Source organism: Triticum dicoccoides, chromosome 2A (assembly GCF_002162155.2).
Source record: "Triticum dicoccoides isolate Atlit2015 ecotype Zavitan chromosome 2A, WEW_v2.0, whole genome shotgun sequence".
Taxonomy (NCBI): Eukaryota; Viridiplantae; Streptophyta; class Magnoliopsida; order Poales; family Poaceae; genus Triticum; species Triticum dicoccoides.
Genome location: NC_041382.1, coordinates 274,429,554 through 274,440,102, shown reverse-complemented (window position 1 = coordinate 274,440,102; position 10,549 = coordinate 274,429,554). Strand labels below are relative to the sequence as shown.

General features: G+C 48.6%; 1 pseudogene; it reads left to right on the top strand.

Moving 5' to 3' along the window:
• The first annotated feature begins 8,771 nt into the window (after nucleotides 1-8,771).
• The window catches only part of LOC119357829, a 111,971-nt pseudogene continuing 110,193 nt past the window's right edge, over nucleotides 8,772-10,549 (top strand).

Sequence of the window (10,549 nt, the reverse complement as noted above, 5' to 3'; positions counted from 1 at the left end):
ACAAGTTATCCACTTCATACTTGGGGGCTAATGCTTATTTTCTCTCAAATATTACCTTCTATGCAAGTCTCCAGAACAATGCATGCATTATCCTTGACACTTGGGGGCTAATGTACGTTTGTTCTAAACTGGCGGTGTGAATTAAAAACCGGATTAACTTGTCAAGTTAAACCGGCCTTTGGGGGCTATGCTACAGAATGTTATCTCATTTTTCAAACATGAGTTTTATCTATGATTGAAGACACGCCTTGGCAAGGATTAATGATGGGATGCTTAATGTGTTACAAAGACCCGGACTATGATTGACCATCATCAAACGGCTCTTGGGGGCTACTTGGAATAGTATTTCAGCTATAAATCAATGTGCAAGGGAGAAGAATTTACTTCATATCGTTCTTTCATCAAATTCACCAAACCGGCTTCATAATCCCGGTTTGAGTGCACACGGTTCAAGAAGCCGGAATGAAGCTCATCAGCGTCAAGATGAGCATAGTTTGATAAGTCGCTGCTCCATTTACCTTTATCCCTGGCAATTTGCTCTTCTTTGGCACTATGCTGAGCCAAAATGACGGGATGACCAGGAGAACCGTGGCATGCTCCAGTAATAATAACGTCATCGCCTTGTCCTTCAGGATTTTGGGCGGATGATGATGGAATTTCAGTGTCTTTCATTGGATTAGCCTGGTTTGGTTCTGCCGGTTCAGCATCAGGGGCGGCAGGCTAAACATCTGTGGGTTCGTCAGTATGTTGGCCGTCAAGGGGCGGATCATCAAAGGTTGTTTCAGGATGGAGGCCTTCCGGTTCACCTGTTTGCTCCAGTTCAACTCTTGGTTCTTCTGCTTCAGCAACAGGGTCTTCTGGCGGATTGGTGACCCGTGCTTTCTTGCTAGGTCTGGCTTTGGCCCTGCAAACAGAATAAAAAGGGTTAACATCCTGTTCAAAAGATGTAGGGCACGTTGAAAGGAAAGGTTTTTCGTAACTCACCCAGCCACAGTTTTCAAAGGGGGGAGTTGAGTTGATGTTGATTCACCAGAAGAGGAAGGAGGTGTCACCTGATAATTTTAATCGGACGGATTAAGAGGCTGTCTGAAATAACCTGCCTTGGGGTAAGAATGGTCAGAAGTAGGAGAGACCTCAAACCGACGCTTCCGAACCGGAGTATCCGGTAAACCGGTAGAGGTGACCTGTTGGCCACTGTGCCGAGTTGTCCGGCGAGCCTCATGCTGTTGAGTCTTCAAAATAAATGTTGGATCCAAGTGAGCAAGAGGATGAGAAAAGCTTACTTTCCAGATTGTTTGGCGAGGTTTTTGTGTTGGCATAGAGTCTGAACCAGAGGAAAGGGTAATTACCTCTACGTCCTCAGCCTGACTAGCTTCGGCCTCCTCCTGAGGAAGATCATTGTTAACAAGATGCATAAAAAGAGAGCCAAGTGAGTCAAGTTCTACCTTAGCTTCTGGGTCATCAGTATCATCATCATGCTCCATATTAATCCGGTCAGCCGTTTTCCGCTTTGACATCCGTTTTACGACTTTGGTCTTCGGGCGGATTGGCTTGGCCACTTTGTCTCCAGTTGGCTTTGCCGCTTTCTCTATGGGTTTCCGTTTCCAGAAGGGGTCAGCACCCTATACATATAAAGAAGAAGGGTTACAGCTTGTATAAGTCAAATATATTAGAGATGCAGAAGAAGTGTAATGCTTACAGCAGGTGGTTTCTTCTTGGTGTAGAAGGGACTCAGGCCGGTTTGACTACAGACCAGTTCCGATTCATTCAGAATCTTCTTTACACCTTCAGTAACTTCTTCCTCAGATAATTTGATGTTGCAGTGGCGTTGAGGATCGTCAACCTCACCGGTATATTCGCACATTAAACCGGGACGCCGACTTAGCGGCAAGTACTCCAGGATATCCAACAGCGTACAAAATCCACACCTGTTAAACCGTTTGCCATAAAGGCCCGGAGTTTGGCGATTTGAGGAGCATATTTTGCCCTTTCCGAGGAGCTCAGGCGTTGTGGCATTGGGTGAGTATTGGATAATCTATGATCTCGGAAGCCGGGGAGGGGATTCTCATCTTCAGGCGAAGTGTCTCTGCAATAGAACCATGTTTGGTTCCATTCCTTTGGGTGGCTATGGTGTTTGGCATGAGAAAATTCCACTTCTTTCCGCTTTTGAATCGAAACACCACCAAGCTCTGTATTTGGGCCATTCACAAACTCTATGCACCGGTTTAAGTGAAAGAAATCCCGGAACAATTCTGCAGTTGGTTCTTCCTGTAAATAGGCTTCACAAAAGACTTGGAAATTGCGTAAGTTGGAGACTGAATTGGGACCAATATCTTGTAGATGCAGTTGGAAGCTGGCAAGCACATCTCGATAAAATTTGGACCCTGGCGGTTTGAAACCATGGCTTATATGGTCAACAAAGATTACCACTTCGCCTTGTCTTGGGGTTGGAGGATTCTCAGTTCCTGGGGCTCGCCATTTGATCTCCGTTTTCTTAGGCAGAGAGCCGATGCTAACCATCTCATCCAGTTGAGCCTCAGTAACCCGGGAACGAGCCCAGTTGCGGGCAGTGAGCTGTTTGGCCATTGAAAAGCGAACAAACTGAAAATGAAAGGCCGGTTTATAAATTATGCATGATCATACACAAGAGACAAGGGAGTAAGAAACGTACTAATATAATAAATGGTACAACCCGGAGACTAGTATGATGAGAAAGAAGGTAATGCTAGCGCATGATTGATCAGACACTATTAAACTGGAGTGTAATTCTGAAGGTAACATGCTCTTCCGGTTTATCAGAGGGCTAATGGCATAGACTATTTATCCAATATCAAATCGCTTATATTGGTGCGAGGAGAAACAGATTTCATAGTGATGTATAAAGCTTTCGGATCTAGAGATAGGATAGAAAAGCAAAAATAATTGGATCTTGAAGGAGTGCAGAACTGAAGCAATTTTTGACAGACAGATCAGTTCTTGGCGCATAAAGATTTGTGATGATCATGGTAGGTAAGCTACAGTAAGAGATGTATCAAGCATGAAGTGACCATCTATTAAAGGAAGACCATGGAAGAATAGCACTGATGAACTTCGGAAGAACTGCGAGGAATATCGAAACCCTAGAACAGATCTATGGTGAAAAAAGCAGAGAACTTACCGGAGCTAGTGAGGAAGCGGAAGGGCGCCGCAGTTCTCTGGTGCGTTCAGGGCGATGCAGCGGCCGAGGTTGGAGCAGAAACGACGGTCGACGGTGGCGGCGGAGTTCCAGAGGCTGAGTGGCACGAGGAAGACGATGCGAAGAGGCACGGGGGGAAATGGTGAAAATGACCCCCCGGTCTTATTTATAAGGCGAAGTGAAAAATGGCAAGTGCGGGAGTTGAGGAGTCCAAAAAATGGATAAGTTAATAAAGGTGTCGCCTCGACAACTGGATATATATTAAATGAAGGAAATCTCCGATATCAACAGACGGATGACGTCAGGACGGTTTATCGTAATCTTGAAGTATGACGTTGATGAAGCTATGTACCTAGGGTAGGGTCACGAACCTGTCCTAACTGCCCTACCCAAGGACACCTCTAGAATAAATCACCTTTCAATTGACTTGGAGGTGTTCGACTCGACAGACTCGAAGACATTCGACCAAGAAGCAATTACTCGACCAAGATCCAACCACTCGACGGCCAGGAGACCTAAAGTCACTCCACATGCTAACGGTCGGTCATTAAGTAGCTTTTATGGTCATCATAGCACTTTATTACTAGCGTTATCAGTAACGCCCTACCTTAATGTACATTGAACCCTTCGTAACGTGGGCTGGCCGGGGTCCTGGCGCACTCTATATAAGCCACCCCCACCTCCGAGACAAGGGTTCGCACCTCTGTAACTCATACACACATAATCCAGTCGACCGCCTCCGGGCTCCGAGACGTAGGGCTTTTACTTCTTCCGAGAAGGGCCTAAACTCGTAAACCTTGCGTCCTTACAACCTCTCCATAGCTAAGACCTCGCCTCTCCATACTTACCCCCCTACATCACTGTCAGAGTTAGACCCACGACAGTTGGCGCCCACCGTGGGGCCCGAACCCACGACCACAAGGTTAAGAGCCTTGGAGGACGCGCGCTTGGCTAACTTGGCCGAGCGCACTCGACTGGAGAATCTCCAGCGAATACTCGACGGGCGAGTGCGTCAACGGGCTCCAGAGTCCAGTTGACGTCAACCCTTTCCGCCCCCGCAGGTATATCATACTCCGATTTAGAATTTGGCGGCTGCGGCCCGTATAGCAGAGTCGATTCAGCCCTCCCAGTCAGAGGCTGGCAGAGGCTTGTTGCAAATCAGAGCATTGCTCTGGGCAGCGGGAGACCAGAATTCCGCTGTTTCTCAGTCGCGGAACAGGATCCATAGTCGATCCGTTGCAGCGGATACAGTCCAGTCAGCTCACAGCCCAAGATCGCCTCCGAGGCGTGAGGGACTTGGAGACCGGCGTGATCAGTACAGAAGGAATGAGCAGTATGATCACCAATTCGATCGTGATGATCGACGTCGAGTGCCAACCCCTCCCCCGAGGAGTGGATCATATGTGCCTCGACAGCAGGCGGACAGACGCCCTCATAGTGTTGGGCAGAGAATTCCAGTCGACCCCAGGGAACCAGGCTTTGATGCGAGATCCATTCTCGTTCAAGGTTTGGTCGACAGGAATAGATCTCACCGAGAAGGCCACGACAGAGATGCGCCTACCAGTAGCAGAGTACATGTTTCAGGGCCGGAGTGTTTCAGTCGAGCCATCAGAGCCGCTGTAATTCCTCCCAACTTCAGGTTGGCGACTGGAGTTAGTAAGTTCACCAGTGAGTCCAAGCCCGATACTTGGCTCGAGGATTACCGAGTGGCTGTCCAGATTGGCGGTGGGAACGATGAGGTAGCCATGAAGCACCTGCCTCTCATGTTAGAAGGCTCGGCCAGAGCGTGGCTGAATCAGTTAGCACCCAGCACCATTTACACTTGGGAGGATCTCTCCCGAGTGTTTGTCACCACATTTGAAGGAACATGCAAGCGACCTGTAGGCCTTACGGAATTGCGGTCTTGCATGCAGAAACAGAATGAAACTCTGAGGGATTACATCCAGAGGTGGATCACATTGCATCACACAGTTGAAAATGTACCAGATCATCAAGCAGTTTGTGCCTTTAAAGAAGGCGTTAAGTACAGATAATTGAATCTGAAGTTTGGTCGAACCGGAGAGATGTCTCTGAATCGGATGATGGAGATTGCCACCAAATACGCTAATGGTGAAGATGAGGATCGACTCCGGAGTGGCAAGCATAAAGCAGTCGCCCAGGAAACCGGAGGAAATTCCAGTCGGAAACAGAAGCGGAAAGCCGAGCCAGCCGCTCCTGGGGAGGCCCTGGCCGTAACCCAGGGAAAATTTAAGGGAAAACCCAAAGGACCTTGGAACCCCAAGAAAGTTAAATACCAAGATGGAAATGATGTTTTTGATCTACCGTGTCACATCCACACCAAGAAAGATGAAGAGGGTAAACTCATTTACCCAAAGCATACCACTCGACAGTGTCGGCTTCTGATCCAGCAGTTTCAGGGCAAGCAGTACAAAGATAAGGAAAAGGAGTTGGACAAAGTTGAGGACAAGGAAGATAGTGACGATGGGTACCCCCAGTTCAATTCCACCCTGATGATTTTTGCTAATGTTGAGAGCAAAAGTCGACCGAAGGTTATTAACCATGAGGTAAATATGGTTGCTCCGGCAACACCTGGAGTGGTCCCAGACTGCCATCACATTCGACCAGTCTGATCACCCTATGCACATTGCCACCCCTGGGAGGCAAGCTCTGGTGGTCGACCCAGTTGTCGAAGGCACTCGATTGACAAAAGTCCTAATGGATGGAGGCAGCGGTTTGAACATACTGTATGCAGAAACATTGAAAGGGATGGGCATTCCGATGTCCAGGCTCAGCACCAGTAACATGGTTTCCATGGAGTCATTCCTGGGAAGAAAGCCGAGTCACTCGGCCAAATTGCTCTTGATGTGGTTTTCGGTGATTCCAAGAATTACCACAAGGAAAAGTTGACATTCGAAGTTGTGGATTTCCAAAGTGCTTACCACGCTATTTTGGGCAGGCCAGCTTATGCACGCTTCATGGCTCGACCATGTTATGTGTATCTCAAATTGAAGATGCCTGGTCCCAAAGGTGTGATCATTGTTACAGGCAATCGGAAGAAAGCAGAAGAGTGTTTTCAGAAAGGCTCAAAGATTGCTGACGCTCAGATGGCGGTGGTCGAGCTGCAAGAGTATCAGAAGACTGCAGATCCGAGTGAGTTGCTACGAGCTAAGAAGCCTGCTTCAGAATCAGCTTTTCAGTTGTCCGGTGAAACAAAGGCAGTTCACATTCACCCGACCGATCCAAACGCTGCTCCGACTCACATCTCAAGGACGGTCGACTCCAAATAGGAAGAAGCGCTCATCCAGTTCCTCCATGAGAACTGGGACATCTTCGCATGGAAGCCTGCTGACATGCCTGGAGTTCCCAGGGGGCTGGCTGAGCACCGTCTACGAGTCGACCGAAATTTAAACCTGTGAAAGAACATCTTTGACGGTCCGCCGTCCAGAAGAGGAAGGCCATTGGCGAGGAGGTGGCTCGGCTCTTAGCAGCAGAGTTCATCCGAGAAATTTACCACTCCGAGTGGCTCGCCAATGTTGTCATGGTCCCCAAGAAGGACAAGTCACTTCGCATGTGCATTGATTTCAAGCATGTCAATCGGTCTTGCCCGAAAGATCATTTTCCTCTCCCCCGCATCGACCAGATAGTCGACTCGACTGCGGGATGTGAGCATTTGTATTTCCTAGATGCCTATTCCGGGTACCATCAGATCCGTCTGTACGGGCCCGACGAGATCAAAACAGCTTTCATCACTCCATTCGGGTGCTTCTGTTATGTCACCATGCCGTTCGGCCTCAAGAATGTCGGAGCCACGTTCATGAGGATGATTCAGAAGTGTTTGCTCACTCAAATCAGTCGGAATGTGGAGGCATAGATGGATGATATTGTGGTCAAGTCACGGAAGGGTTCCGACCTGCTGACTGACCCTGCTGAAACCTTTGCCAACCTCCGGAGGTATGATATCAAGCTCAATCCGTCAAAGTGCACGTTCAAAGTTCCAGGTGGGAAGTTACTCGGTTTTCTCGTTTCCGAACGGGGAATCGACGCCAATCCTGAAAAAATTGGTACTATACTCCGGATGAAACGTCCTGTGCGTGTGCATGACGTCCAGAAGCTTACAGGATGCTTGGCCGCTTTAAGTCAATTCATCTCTCGCCTTGGTGAAAAGGCATTGCCTCTTTACCGACTGATGAAGAAGTCCGACAAGTTCGAGTGGACTCCAGAAGCTGATGCAGCGTTTACAGAGCTCAAAGCTCTGCTCTCCACCTAGTCAGTGCTTGCTGCCCCAATCAGCAAGGAGCCTTTGCTGATTTACATTGCAGCCACAGGACAAGTTGTCAGTACAGTACTTACGGTCGAGCGGGAAGAAGAAGGAAAGGCCTTCAAAGTTCAGCGCCCAGTATATTATGTTTCTGAAGTTTTGACTCCTTCAAAGCAAAGATATCCTCATTACCAGAAGCTCGTATATGGGATTTACATGACCACGAAGAAGGTTGCACATTACTTCTCTGATCATTCCATTACAGTCGGCAACGACGCTCCACTATCAGAGATTTTGCACAACAGAGATGCAACTGGTCAAGTGGCCAAATGGGCGATTGAACTTCTTCCCCTAGATATCAAGTTTGAGGCAAAGAAAGCTATCAAGTCCCAAGCAATTGCAGATTTCGTCGCCGAGTGGATCGAACAGAAACTTCCGACTCAAGTTCGCTCAGAGCACTGGACCATGTTCTTCGATGGATCTAAGATGCTGAATGGTTCCGGTGCTGGGGTAGTATTGGTTTCCGCCCGAGGAGATAAGCTCAGATATGTTCTCCAGATTCACTTCGATTCCTCCAATAATGAAGCGGAATATGAAGCACTTTTGTATGGGTTGCGCATGGCCATTTCACTCGGCGTTCGTCGCCTCATGGTCTATGGCGACTCAGATTTGGTGGTTAATCAGGTGATGAAAGAATGGGACGTCAGAAGTCCAGCTATGACTGGTTATTGCAATGCAGTGAGAAAGTTAGAGAAGAAATTCGAGGGGTTAGAGCTTCATCACATCCCCCGACTAAAAAATCAAGCGGCTAATGATTTGGCAAAGATAGGCTCCAAGAGAGAAGCCATCCCCAGCAATGTGTTTTTGGAACACATCCACTCGCCATCAGTCCAAGAAGATCCTTTTATAGATGAAGCCCCGCAGCCAAAGAGTGCCACAGATCCGACTGAAGTTGAAATTCCGGCAGTGGTCAACCTAATCATGGAAGTTTTGGCAATCACCCCTGACTGGACGATACCGTACATCGCGTATATCCTGAGAAAGGAACTCCTGGAGGACGAAGAAGAGGCTCGACAGATCGTCCGTCGATCCAAGGCCTTTACAGTCATAAAGGGACAGTTGTATAGAGAAAGCGCGACTGGAGTCGGTCAGAAGTGTATAACTCCCGAAGAAGGTCAGATAATCCTTGATGATATCCACTCGGGGACCTGTGGTCATCATGCGTCCTCTCGGACCATTGTGGCTAAAGCATACCGAGCGGGATTTTACTGGCCAAGAGTGAATGAAATGGCAAAAGAGATAGTCGACAAGTGTGAAGGGTGCCAGTTCTACTCCAACATGTCACACAAGCCTGCATCAGCCCTAAAGACCATTCCACTCGTCTGGCCCTTCACTTTTTGGGGACTGGACATGGTTGGCCCATTGAGAACAGGCAGGAGCGGTTTCACACATGTGCTTGTGGCAGTCGACAAGTTTACCAAATGGATTGAAGCTAAGCCCATCAAGAATCTTGATGCTTGAACTGCTATCAGTTTCGTCAGAGAGTTAACATTCAGATATGGAGTCCCACATAGCATCATCACCGACAATGGGTCAAACTTTGATTCAGACAAGTTCAGAGCTTTTTGCGCCTCTCAAGGCACATGAGTCGACTACGCATCGGTCGCCCACCCCCAGTCGAATGGACAAGCAGAAAGGGAAAATGGTCTGATTCTCAAAGGACTAAAGCCTCGGCTGATGCGTGATCTCAAGCACGCAGCAGGCGCTTGGGTCAACGAGCTTCCGTCGGTTCTATGGGGATTGAGGACTACCCCGAATCGGTCGACTGGAAGAACTCCATTCTTTCTAGTTTACGGAGCGGAAGCAGTCCTGCCGAGTGATCTACTTCACAATGCACCCCGAGTCAAGCTTTATATCGAAGATGAAGCAGAACAAGCCCGACAAGACGCAGTCGACCTCCTGGAAGAAGAAAGAGAAATGGCTATGATCCGATCGACCATTTATCAGCAAGACTTCCGTCGATTCCATGCCAGAAATGTGAAGAGTTGAGCCTTCCAAGAAGGAGATTTGGTCCTCCGAGTGGATCAACAGAAACCACACAAGCTCGCTCCTACTTGGGAAGGTCCCTTCATCATCACTAGAGTCCTCCACAATGGAGCGTATCACCTTTACAATGTCGATCGCCAGATCGATGAGCCACGAGCTTGGAATGCAGAACTGCACCGCCCCTTTCACACTTGAATTCTCACTCGGATGAGATGTAATAAGAAAAACTTCTGTAGTCTATTTATCAAAGCCAAGAGTGTTACAAATTTTCCTATAATTATTGTTGCTTTTGTTTGCATGTGAAATCCCCCAGTGGGTGGCTTAGCTGCGAATCCGTTTCGCCTAAGTTTGTAAAAAAAATCCTACCGAGTGGTGAGCCAGACTCCCACTCGGAGGCTTAGCTGCAGCCCAGTGCTCGCCTAAGTGTTTAAAAATCCTACCGAGTGGTGAGCCAGACTCCCACTCGGAGGCTTAGCTGCAGCCCAGTGCTCGCCTAAGTGTTTAAAAATCCTACCGAGTGGAGAGAAAACCTCCCACTCGGAGGCTTAGCTGCAGCCCAGTGCTCGCCTAAGTGTTTAAAAATCCTACCGAGTGGTGAGCCAGACTCCCACTCGGAGGCTTAGTTGCAGCCCAGTGCTCGCCTAAGTGTTTAAAAATCCTACCGAGTGGAGAGCAAACCTCCCACTCGGAGGCTTAGCTGCAGCCCAGTGCTCGCCTAAGTGTTTAAAAATCCTACCGAGTGGTGAGCCAGACTCCCACTCGGAGGCTTAGCTGCAGCCCAGTGCTCGCCTAAGTGTTTAAAAATCCTACCGAGTGGTGAGCCAGACTCCCACTCGGAGGCTTAGCTGCAGCCTAGTGCTCGCCTAAGTGTTTAAAAATCCTACCGAGTGGAGAGCAAACCTCCCACTCGGGGGCTTAGCTGCAGTCCAGTACTCGGCTAAGTTTGAAAAAATCCTACCGAGTGGAGAGCAGACCTCCCACTCGGGGGCTTAGCTGCAGTCCAGTACTCTCCTAAGTTTGAAAAAATCCTACCGAGTGGATAGCAGACCTCCCACTCGGGGGCTTAGCTG